Source organism: Leucopleurus acutus, assembly GCF_964270905.1.
Source record: "Leucopleurus acutus genome assembly, chromosome: 8".
NCBI lineage: Eukaryota > Metazoa > Chordata > Mammalia > Artiodactyla > Delphinidae > Leucopleurus > Leucopleurus acutus.
Genome location: NC_139151.1, coordinates 94,360,135 through 94,372,921, shown reverse-complemented (window position 1 = coordinate 94,372,921; position 12,787 = coordinate 94,360,135). Strand labels below are relative to the sequence as shown.

At 53.7% G+C, this 12,787-nt stretch overlaps 1 protein-coding gene across 1 annotated transcript in view; it reads right to left on the bottom strand.

Annotated features, from left to right (window-relative positions):
* Positions 1-11,292, bottom strand: part of TSPAN18 (tetraspanin 18) — a 182,225-nt gene extending 170,933 nt beyond the window's left edge. Inside the window, exon 1 of the mRNA XM_082843937.1 lies at positions 11,228-11,292. The gene's annotated coding sequence lies outside the window, so the exon portion shown is untranslated. The remainder of the gene's footprint in view (positions 1-11,227) is intronic.
* Positions 11,293-12,787: the final 1,495 nt, after the last annotated feature.

Here is a 12,787-nt window from a genome sequence, read left to right as displayed (position 1 = left end):
TCCTAGAACCCTCCCACTTCCTTCTCACCTCCTCGTACCCCCTCCCCGCCCCCAGCCTCCCTCTCAGCCCACATGCAGGACAATAGGTCCCAGTCCCCTTAGGGGTTTGACAGCTGCCATTGAACAGGGGATTAAGGACTGGAGGGGAGCAAAGGGCCAGGTGAGAGGCCTCCGAGACCCCAGATTCTGATTTTCTCCCACTCTGGCTGTTAAGACATGGACTGGCTCCAACAGGGAAGACCCTGGTGTCCCACAGAGGAGCAGAGCCAGGGAACAGACCATGTAATGCTGGAGAGCAGGCTTGGGGTTCAGACCTCCTGAGTCTTTAAAGAGATGATTAAATTAAAATGAGGCTTTTAGGGCAATCTGACTAATGCCCTTATAAGAAGAGATTTGGACCCCCAGGGGACACCAGAGGTTCACGTGCACAGAGGAAAGACCCTGTGAGAACAGTGAGAAGGCAGCCTTCTGCAAGCCAGGAAGAGACCTCAGAAGAAACCAAGTCTGCCAACACCTTGATCATGAGCTTCTAGCCTCCAAAACTGTGAGAAAATAAAATTGATAAGAATTAACTTATTTAGTCCTCACAACAACCCAATAAATTAGGTATTATTTTTAGTCCCATTTTATGGACAAGAAAATGATGAACAGAGAGGTTGAGTAACTTGCCCAAGGCTACGGAGCTGTTGAGTGGTAGAGCTGGGACCGTAAACCATTCTATTGGATGAGATTAGACTCGTTAAGTGCCTGGCACACTGAAAGTGATCAATATGTCAGCTGCGCTCATTACCAAAGACAGCCTGAAAAAGACTGGTCTACAAAGGGAAAAATGGAGGGAGGCATTTTGTGAGCACCTGCCAGGTGCCTGGGATAGATGAGCAAAGACAGACAGGGTCCCTGCCCTCCAGCGGTTATGCTAGAGATGGGGAGATGGAAGTTAAATAATCACACAGACAAGTCAACAATTGCGCAATCGTGACTAACTCCTGTTAGGGAGGGGATGGTGGAGCAATCAGAGCCAATAGGTGGGAAATTTGGCCCACTTGGGAGTCCAGGAGGGCTTCTTGGAGGAGGTGATGGGATCCAAAGGATGAAGAGGAGTTGGGTAGTTAAAGAGGGAGGGAAAGCATTGCAGGGATGAGGGAAGAGCATGCAGAGCAGACCTGTTTGGGTTGGGGCAAGGTGGCTGGTGGGCTGGAGCAGAGGGAGGCAGGCCTGGGTGGGGGAGGGGCAGAGGCTGCAAGAAAGCCTTCTGAACACAGGTGAGAATCTATTGAAGCGCCTCCGAGAGGGCGCGAGGCGGCTAGCACGATCACATTACACAACAGATGTTTTCCCTAACAAAGTGTGTAAGTCGAACTTCAGTAAACTGAATTTTATTTTTAAGGCAGTAGGGAGGAATGGGAATCTGAGCGTTAATCTGTCTGTAAATTGGATGAGGATCCTCTGATCCAGCTGGCATTTTCACAGATCCGGCCGCCTCGAGTGAGGTACACCTGTTAGGTAGTAATACCGGAGGAGGACTGGCCTTCCATGTGTCAGAGTGTGGGCGGGCATCTCTGCTGGTCGAGGCTGTCTGTTCCCCCACAAGTCGCAGGGGCGCCTGACACTGCAAACGTGGCTTTCCCCGTGGAGCCACCTCACAGCCTGTTTCCTGGTGACCACGACTTTCCAGGCCGCCCTTCCCCATCTCCCCCTCATCCTCCAAGCTTTAACTTGTGCTTACTTCCACGGGGAGGCCTTCGCTGCCCCCGCCCCCAGATGTAAGTGCCTTTCATGACTCCCCACTGGCACCCCTGGCTCCCCACTGGATTTGTCCCCATGCTGTCCGCAGTGCCCCCACCTAAGGGGCGTTACAGTGCATAGCAAGGAAGGATGCGATCCCTAAGAAGCTATGACTAAGAATTCATCATTCATTCCCTCACTCATTCATTCTGCGTGTATGAACGTCTACGAACATCTATTCAGTCCCAGGCACTGAGCTACACACTGCAGCCTCCGTGGAGACAGACAGACAGGTCTCTGCCCTCATTCCGTTGAGGGAAACAGATCAGAAATAAAATAATTAGAATAATTCCAACATTCACTGAATACTTTTAAAGTGCCACCTTGAATCCTAAAAGATACATTTATGCATTTTGATCTTATTTTATCTTCATAAAACCTTATGAGGGTGATCATTTCGCAAAATATACAAATATTGGATAATTATGTTGTACACGTGAAACTAATATAATGTTTTATGTCAATTACACCTCAATTAAAAAAAAAAACCTATGACATGAAATGGTGGTACAGGGACTTCCCTGCTGGTCCAGTGGTTAAGAATCCACCTTCCAGTGCAGCAGACACAGGTTCAATCCCTGGTCGGGGAACTAAAATCCCGCATGCCGCAGGGCAGCTAAGCCCGTGTGCTGCAACAAAAAGACCCTGCAGGCCACAACGAAGATCCCGCGTGCTGCAACAAAGATGCGACACAGCCAAATAAATAAAGAAATATTTTTTTAAAATAAATAAATAAAACGGTGGTACAGAGAAGTTAAGTATCTTGTCAAAGGCCAAACAGAGGTCATGGACTGTGGCTGAACTGGGACTTGAACCCGGGCCCTTATGTTCAGAACTCCTAACCCCGATGGTGTGTTGCCTCTCACGCTTTCAATGCATGGGGATGAGGTGGTGTATCTGAACCCTCGGCCTCCACAGCTGAGCCTCCAAACCCTCCTGGGCCCCTGTGAGATGGGCGCCAGAGCTGGGAGCCTTGGCTCTTTCCTCCTAGGCCCCCTTCTCTTGCAGAGAAGTCCAGACGACCTGCCAGGGAAGAGGAACCCAACTTGCCGACATCACAGTGACTTCCGGTGCTCAAGGTGAACCCAGGGTAAAGAGCGAGAACAATTCATCTGGACCAGATATTTTCAGCCCGAGAGGAGATGGAGATGGCAGGCAACTCCAGAAAGACGAGTTGAGAAAAACGTAAATGGTGCCTTTCACGAAGTCCTTTCATATTATTACTTCTAGAAAACATCCTATCTGCAATTGGTTATAATTCACATGCACCCATGTTTCTTAAGCCCACACTAACACCCAGCACCCTTCCAGACCTGTTGGGAGGGAAAAAATATGGAAAACAGCATCTGACAAATGTTAGCAGTGGACAAAGTATGTCTGATGCAGACATTTACTCTTTTGATGCTTAGAACTAGGCCACGAGGTGGGTATAAATCCCCACTTTATTGATAAGAAAACTGAAATGTACAGAGATTAATTTTCTTGTTACTTACTAGTTGTAGAGCTGTGTGACCTTGGGCAAATGACAACACTTAGCCTCTTGGGTTGGTTTTCTTGGCTGTTAAATGGAGCGATAACAGTACCCACCTGTTGTGGATTGAATGGTGTGCCCCACGTATCCTAACCCCCGGTATGTATGAATGTGACCTTATTTGAAAACAGGGTCTTTGCAGATGTCATCAAGTTCAGATGAGGTCATTAGGCTCTAATCCAATGTGACGGGTGTCCTCATAAGAAGAGGAAAGCTGACCTGGTGCAGCTACAGGGAGAACACCGTGTGATGACAGAGGAAGAGGCTGGAGTGATGTGCCCACAAGTCAAGAACACCAAGGACTGCCAATAGCCACCAGAAGCAAGGAAGTAGAACCCTCCTCTAGAGCCCTGCTGACACCTGATTTTGGACTTTTAGCCTCCAGAACTGTGTGAGGATGAATGTCTGTGGTTAGAAGCCCTCAGTTTACGGCACTTGTTACTGCAGCCCTAGGAAACCAACGCATCACCTCACCGCACTCTTGAGCTGGTCCACAGCTCTGCCCCAGTGTTTCGGGGTGAGGGACTGCAGAAGCTGAGGTCTGGGGGCAGAGTGAAAGAGATGTGTTTCAGGGACCCCACGTGCCTGACTCACTGCCTAACCGGCCTGCCTCCCACCAGCACTTTTCAAAGAAGCCAGGAGCATCCTGGTGCAGCTACAGTGGGAGGCCCCTCTCTCAGTGCCCCCAGGAACAAGCATCCACTATGCCAGGGGGCCACGAGCCACGTCCGAATCCCGTCTTGGGGAGCCATACTCTCTCAAAGACCCCTCCACCCTGGTGTCCAGCTCGCCAGTTATCCCTGTGAGGCCTTTTGCAGGGGACAGTAAATCCCCATTATTCAAGGCGTGCTTGTATTTTGGCTGGAGAAGCACCTCATTCCCCTGGGGGCTAAAAACTCAGACAAGATGAGTACCCTGAGCTGGCCCTGCTGGAGAGAGCCCTAAATGTCAGGCAGCAGGTGGTGGCGGGCTGCCCCCCAGGAGGCTGAGGCGCACTTGGCTAGCAAGAGTGCTGCAATCTGTCCCAGCCGGAGACGGAGCACCCTCAGGCCCCGCGCCCACATTGGTAATTAGCCGTGAAAAGACGGGCCTAAATCCAAGGACCGGGGCTCCAAATTCTTCTCCCATTTCCAGTGGAAGCCATAGTAGTTCAACTATTATGAACTAGAGAGCCTATCCCCAGGCCACCCAGGATGGGAGCCCAGAGCCTCTCCATCCAAGAGATGGGAGTGACAGGCGTGTGCGCAGGGGCGGGGGGGGGGGGGGCGGCGCTTGGAGCCTCTCCTCGGGTGCTGGCCCCTTGCCAAAGGCATCTCTCCTTTCTTACTCAACTGGGCGAGGAGCAATGTGTAAACCTATTGACACCTACTAGGTGCCAGGCACTTGATCAGATTTATAGCTTTCTACATTCTTCCCATTTTGCAGAGGAAAAAACTGAGGCTCAGAGAGAGAAACAAGGGTTAAAGTAGAGGAGTCAGGATTTGAAGCTAGGTCTGACCACCTTGCTGTTCTCAGGAAAACAGGGCTAGAAACCCTCATCAGGCCCCCTCTCTTTACCTGCCCAACTCCACAAGGAGTGAAAGGGGCCAGCAGGAGGCCGCACAGATGAGACAGGAAGCACAGGTAGCCTTCTGTGTCATTTGGGGGACACCCCAAAGCTTGAATGCACAGCAGTTCCCAAAGTAGTGTATATGGAGCCGAAATTCCTACGGCTTTCACGATGAATATTTAAAACTAAGGCTTCTCATGCCCCTACACTACTCCGTCAGCTTCCAGATAGTTCCTGCAGCCTCCCCACCCCCCGCCTTCTCTGCCCCTGGCCCTTCTCCCCCTGCCCCATGCACACACAGAAGATGAATACAGAAGCTCTTCCCCATTAGGGCATGGGAGGAGGAGACAGGAGCAGAAGTAGGTGCTGGAGGGTCCTGGAAGAAGTTCTAAGAGCAGTAAACTTCAATAAGGCAAAGGAGGCCATGGAAGCTCTGGGGTGAAGGTCAAGGGTCTGGCTTAGTGCCCTTGCTGTGTGTTCACTGGCCAGCCCCTTGGCCCCTCCGAGCCACCCCCACCTCCAGTGTATTATGGGCAATATATGATCTGTCCAGAGATCATTTCCATGGACATGGTCTGTAATCTCTAAAGAGCAATGCACATCAGGGATCATTAAGGAAAGGAAGCATCCGTGTTTTAAGGACTATGTGCCAGGTCTATACTAGAAGCTTTAAATGCATCATCTCAATTAATCCTCGAAGTACTCTATCCAGGAAATATAAATGCAGGGAGTTAGTGCTCAGTAAACACCCAGCCTCCCTTGCAGTGGGTTTCAGGCCAGGTGACAAGTGCTCAGTAAATACCCAGCCTCCCTTGCAGCTGGCATCGGGCCAGGTGACAGTTCTGACCAATGGACTGGAGCTGAAGTGATGTGTGTCACCTCCAGGGGACACAGTGGAGCGTTAGTGTGCCTTTTCCTTTTGCATTGCTCTCTTCGCCTTCTGCGGTAACCACGGATGCCACATCGTCCTGGAAGCGCAGCTATGAAGATGGTGGAGTCACCATCCGCCTGCGTCCCTGAGTAACTGTGTACAGCAGAGATCCATGTTAGACAAGTAACGTAAGTGAGAATTAAAGCCACAAGGTTAAGCCACTGAGAGTCTGGGGTCATCTGCTGTGGCTGCTGGTATTACGTAGCTTCACACTCTTATTGTTGTTGTTATTCTGCTTTTCACAAATACGGAAACCAAGGCCACATAGCCAGAAACAAGATGCAAGTTCACATCTGTGACTCCAACACACATCCTCTTTCAATTACAACCTTTTGTTGCTGAATAAGATCATCCCCTTCCTGTAAGCAACCTTGTCCCCAAAAGCTCCTACCCCTCCGTGTCCCCAGGATGGCTGAGGAGTCAATGCAGGATGAGAAAAGAGAATCTCAGAAAGCACTGTGGGCCTGGAAAATGAGCAAAAGCAGGGAGGAGGGGGCCCGATCGCATCTCAGGGAAATCTTTTCTGGGGCTTTGGAGCTCACAGGAGGGTTCGATAGGAGAGGGAACATCACAGAGTGGTTTCGAGCACAGAAGGGAGAATCAGACCAACCTAGGATCAAATTCCAGTCCTACCACTTGCTCCCTTGATTTCTCTGAGCCCTACGTCCTAATCTGTAAGATGGGGACAATATCTGAACCGACTTTGAGGGTGGAGGTGAGACGAAGCATTGTCTAGCTCCCAGCCGATGGTGAGCACTCCCCAAATGTCTGCCGCAGTAAAGATCGTCACTGGGACGGCTCAGAGAACAGCCTTTGCTGGAGGGAGCTGAGGCCGAGGTGCAGCCAGAGGCTGCCCCGCCAGGATGGCTGACGCAGCCCAGACAGCAGACCTGGCCCAGCTCGCATCCCTGCAAGAGACCGAGGGGCAGAACACAGAGAGCGGAGCGGGGCCAGCCAGACACAGTGCGACGCAGCAGAGGAGCCAGATTATTTATTTTAGAGTCGAAAGTGTCTTCTAGGAGGATGTGGCCTTTTATTTGGGTGAATCTCGGAGTTATCAGCTTAAACTCATTATCGGTACATATGGTCTTTGTACTATAGTTAAGGGTGGGAAACAAAGGATGGAAGGGAAAGGATGGGCATATACTAGCTGATGAAATATCATCCCTCAACTGCCAGTAACCAGGATATGTTCAGTGACATCACATTGGGCTTCCTGCCACAAGGATGGGGCTATCATGAGAATACTCACAAGATTTTAACTCTGGAGTCCCTCAGTGAGGCAGGGAAAGGAAGAAAAAAAAAAAGAAAAGCAATTTGTTTTATTCACCCTTGTCTTCCACCTCAAAAGCAGACACACACACACACACACACACATGCACACACACACTGTGCCCAAAAATATCAGAGCTGGAAAGGATCAACGTTGATCCCTCCCTCCCACTTCACAATAAGAGTATTAGTAATAATAATAATAATGACAATGATGGCTGTTAGTATTTGTTGAGCATTTACTACCTGCTGTGCACTGTGCTAAGTGTTTCACATGTTTTATCTCGTTGACATTTCACAACACTCTGATACAGTATAATTAGTCCCATTTCACAGGTGAGGAAACTGAGGCACCAGAGGTTGAATGGCCTAAGGTCACACAGCTATTAAGTAGAAGAAAGCCGACATTCAAACCCAGGCAGCCTAACCGCCTCACAACGCTGTGTCTAGAGAAATAGGGAAACTGAGGCTCAGAGAGGGGCGGTGAGTCACTCGAGGTCCCACAGCTCCATGTATAACAGAATTGGGGCTAGAACACAAGTCTCCTTACTCCTGGTCCAGCTGGTCCAGTGACCTTTCCACTCCATCCTGTTGCCAATCAGTATGTACACACACGCATAGGACTAGTGAACATGCTGTTGCTCAGCTCCAAGTTGTTCAGTTACTAATTAAACTAGCAGTCTTGGGTACAAACAAGGGGCAAGGGCTAGACCTTAAGATAACAGGTGCTGAGATGAAAGAACTGCTTTGCCAGCTGCAAACACTGGGACCCATCTCCCTCTCCCTCTCCCTCTCTTTTTTTTTTTTTTTTTAGTGGTACGCGGGCCTCTCACTGTTGTGGCCTCTCCTGCTGCGGAGCACAGGCTCCGGACGCGCAGGCTCAGCGGCCATGGCTCACGGGCCCAGCCGCTCCGCGGCATGTGGGATCTTCCCGGACCGGGGCACGAACCCGTGTCCCCTGCATCGGCAGGCGGACTCTCAACCACTGCGCCACCAGGGAAGCCCTCCCTCTCTTTTTAATGAGTGTTACATTATCCGCACACAACCCCACCCCCCAGTCAGAGCACTGATGCGGGTCCAAGGTGGCAGCCCGTGCGGCAGGAGGAGCCCAGGCTGGCGGGTTACTTAGCAGCATCAGATTGCAAAAATACCCCATCAAGCGATCATCTGCTCTGGGGGACTAAAGTGCTGGTTTCCAAGGCCCCCTCCCTTTGCTGTGTCCCAGCTGAGCTTGAACAAATGTTCCTGATTTTCCTTCTCAATGGCTGATGAAATAGACCAGAAGAGCCGCCCTCTGGAAAGAGGGGTCCCTAAGAGGGGCAGTCCAGCCATCACTCTTTGCTCGTAGCAGGAAAGAGGAGGGAGTAAAAACTGCACAGGCCTCCAGAGAAAGGTAACATGCAAGCTTGCGGACAGAAATGGGGATCCCAGCAGGAGCTGATCACCAACATCACCCTCTCCATCCCCAAACCGCAGTGTGATGGAGGACAGGCACCTGGTTCATTTTGCCCTGTCAGGACGGAGCGGGGCAAGGCGGCCAGGAGCGGTGCCCCCCACTGGACAGAAGGCAGAGCAGGGCTGCCTAGCGCCCTAAAACTTTAAGTTTCAAGCCCCCGCCTCCTCAACCGCCACCCCGGCCCCAGACCATTAAAAAGTCACTAATTCAGGGAGCTGTTTCCAGGCTGACAAGGCAGTTTTTAAAGGAGGAGAGGGTACTTCCTGGATTAGCCCAAGGTGTCCTAACTCCAACTCCAGATGAACTGATGCTTCTAGAAAGTGGCCTGGAACTTTCACTGATACACCTCCATTTCAGCCTCAGGCTGGGTAAAGATACGCCAAGGGTCTGCCATTTGAATGGATCTGGGGACCAGACGACCAGGAGACACAGTGCCCAAGACCTGAAATTTTGCTGAATCAGAGACCTTGGAGTTTGCCTGGAAGCAGTCTGAGTCCACACATGATACTCCACATCTAAACAGGGACGTCAGCAGTCCCAGGGGTCTCAGTTCCCTCCCATCTTCGGGGCAGGTTGGGTGTGAGTGAGGTGCAGGGAGCAGGGGTAGAACGCAGAGCCGCCAGCCCTCTGGGGGCCCCTTGCTCACTCCCAGTGTCCACGGGCAGGGCTGTTCCAGGCAGGCTTCGCTCCACAGAAAAACTAGAGTCATTAAAAACAAAACAAAACAATAAAACAAAACAACTCCTTTTGTTTTCTGGCCCCATGGAATGTCTTGAAGACAAATCCAGAGACAGCGGGCTTCTCCACCCTTTCCTCTGTCTCCTCCCTACTCGTCTGTCCTCTTCTATTCAAAATAAAAACCATGCTGATCTTTCTTTACAGCAACTTTGTCCTCCAGCAATTTGAGAGCATCCAACAAAAACATTTGCTACACTGAAAGCAAGAACCTCAACTCTCTTTCAGGGACCACCCTTTTCCATCACCTTTGCAGGGGACTCTGGGAACATGAGATGGGGGAGGGGGCTGCCCAATGAGCCCACACTGGCATCCACGAGAAAGATGAAAACTTCCGCCGGCCACTATGAGACCAATGCAGTTCTTAGATTTGCTCATTTGTACTCACTGGGGGTGCAGGGAAGAGGGAGGGAATCAGAGAGAAAGATGAGGCCACAGTGCTTCAGGGTCCCTCCAATGTCGAACAGCCCACACGTGACAAAGATGATGCTCTTCATAGATGCCAGCAGCCATCTGGCTCCCTGAGGCCTTGGCACAGACCCACAGACTCAACACACAGGGGCCCTGAGGTCCCACAAGGGGACACGTGGCAGGGTTCCACCAATAATTGTGAAATGACCACATGAATGTGGCCTGTAGACTCCAGACCCCAAGAGGAAATGAAATTTACCACTTGAAACTGGACTGCTAAAGCTTTAAGGGCCCCCATCAACCCCACCCTGTGCCTCCCAGTTTATTTGTGCCCAGAGAGGGGATTCACCCCAAGACCCTCAACCCACCCACGCCAGAAAGGGATCTGGCCAGATCCAGGGAACAAAGGTACAACTTTTACCAAAAGGGTGCATTCAGCGGTTTGGGTTTCAGACCCCAAAGAAACCTCAGAAAGTTGATGCTCCCATACACTTACTCCACACCAATTCGCTGTTAATGTAAAGTTCCCCTCCTTTTTGTTTTTCTGGGGGTGAATTTTTTGTTCACCCATACATCCTGCCAGCTCCCCCAAGAAAAACCAGCTCCTGAGAGCCAAGCTTTCCAGTACACAGCGCAGTTATAACTGGGGGCATCCCAGCCTCACACTCCGACCCTCTGCCCCATTCAGGCTGCGGTGGGGTGCTCCTCAGGGCTGGCCCCTCGTGTGTTGGGGGTTGGTCTGCGGTTGTCGGTCCTGGATTTCGGTGCATTTGTCTCGCAGGAACCAGAACTCGCCTTCCTGTGGGTGAAACGGCCAGGGAAGGGCGCCCCCTCGCGGGAGCGAACTCACCTCAATCCAGCCGGGACTCAAAGCCGGCGCGAACCCACCCGTGCCCTCCAACCCTCCAAGAGGACTCCCGCTGCGCCCCCTAAATCTGGACGTGCTCGAGCCTCGGATCCAACGAGCACCCAACGGAGTCTCTGCTTCCCCAAACCGCACACACCGAGTACGGAATAAAGGGGGCCCCGAAGGAAAGCGTGGCGCCCCCGCCCCGCCCCGCTTCCAGGGACTCCGAAGGCGACCGCCCTCAGTGGCCCTGCTGGGCCCGGCAATCCTCACGGCCCGGATCCTCGCTCCTAATCCTTAGTCCCTACCTGCCCCCCTACAGAGTGGCATGGCGCGCAACGCCTCCCTCAGGACGCAGCCCTCGCCAAGACCCCGACTTGTAACCACACCTGCCACCCCCGCCATTCTGCTGCCCCCCCACCCACCCCCAATCACCCGCCCAGAGCGCCAAGCAGCGCTGCACCTGTCCCGGGGGAAGCCTCTGGCACTCGGCGGACTCGGGGCAGGGATGGGGGCGAGTACGTCTCCCCCCGCCCCTTCCCCAGCCTAGCCGAAGTAGAACTTGAACATCCTGGGATCCCCCCATTCCACCCCCACCCCCACCGTGCCCAACAGTCGCCCGGGGGGAGGCGGGAAGCGCGCTTGGGCCCCCAAGGCCCCCGGGGCGTGGCGGCGGGCGCACGGAGGGCACTGAGGTGCGGAACCCCTACCTTCCAGCGGCAGTGGCCGGATCCCGCGCCAACTCCAGTCGGCGGCCGCGGGGGAAACTTTCCCCGGGCGGAGAAGCGCGCTCGCAACTTGCTAGGCACCGGCTGCCTTCCCGGCGGTGGCGGCGGCGGCGCGTCCGGGGACCGGCTGGCGAGAGGCGGCGGCGGCGCTCGCTCGGGGCTCGGGGCTCGGGGCTGGGGCTCGGGCTCGGGCTCGGGCTCGGGCGGCCTCGCGCGGCTCCGCGGTGGATCACTAGGCGCTGCGTCCGCCCCGCAGCCTGGAGCCCCCGAGACGCCGGCGGCAGCTGCAGCCGCCCGCCCGCCGGCCCCACCTCCCCGCCACCGCTCCGTCCCTCCCTCCCTCTCCCCCGAGCTCCCTCCCCTCCCCAAACCTCCTCCCCTTCAGTCTCCAGTCGCCGCCGCCGCCGCCGCCGCCGCCGCCGCTGCCGCTGCCTCGGCGGCCGACGTGAAGGCACGTCTCCTCCGACGAGCTGCCCCACTTGCTCACTCCCGGGCTTGGTCCAGCATCCAGGCCTCGCTCCGGGGGCCCCTGGGGCCACCCTCTGCCCTTCTCCCCTTCTGTCACCCCTGCCCTCCTCCCCACTCTGCTCACAGGCCCTCGCTTCGTCTGAATTCAGGAGATCCGTAGGGGGAGTGGGGAGCTGGGCGCGCTAGACCGGAGTATTTATTCCAGGGAAACTTCCACGCTGCACCCCGACCTCCGTGGCCGGACCGCAGGGCTGCGGGGTGGGATGATCCCCCATCCGCACCTCGCTCCTCATCTTCCCGCTGCCCTAGAAGGACCTGTTGAAAGCCAGGGTGATTCACCCTCCCTGGGCTGCTTTGGACCGATGCTGTTAATAGAGGAGACTGGAGGGGTTGCAGCAAGAGGTTGGGGACGCGGGGGTGCCCACCCCAGACCAGATGCAAACGACTTGATTGCAAGAGGCCAGACCTGTGTCTCCATCTCAGGGCTTATCTTTTCATCTTTGTACCACTGCCTGAGCCACAGGCCCCCTCCCCAGCCACTGACACATGACTTCACCAAGACATTTAACCTCTGAACCTCTTCTGTGAAGTAGCTACCCACCGCCTGCCCCAGACAAAATGGGCAAGCAAGCAGATCAAAGCAGACAGCCCAAGTGAAAGTGCTCTCTAACCCCCCAGAGGAGAGGGGCTCAGATTGCCCACTCCTTGTCCCTGGGCAACAATTTTTTGAGTCCCAGCTCTGAAGATTCCACACCCAGTGCCTGCCTGCCAGGACATTCAAACACACACAAGTTCTGCAGGAGGCCCCTTTGTCAACTAATTTGCACTAAGGGGTGAGTGACTGATAGGAGTTGAACCTACTCCAGTCTTGGATAGGAATGTTGGTGATGTCAGGCCACAGGGCAGCATTTGCAGGGGCAGGAAGTCTCTGCCTTTCCTTGCCCACATTCCAGGAAAAGGATACATCCTTCTAAGGACTTGGAAGATGTCAGGTCCTTTCAACTATTTCACTGAGTAAATTGAGGAGGGCCTAATACAGTAGAGGTGTGGCTGGAAGAAAAAAACCTGGATCCA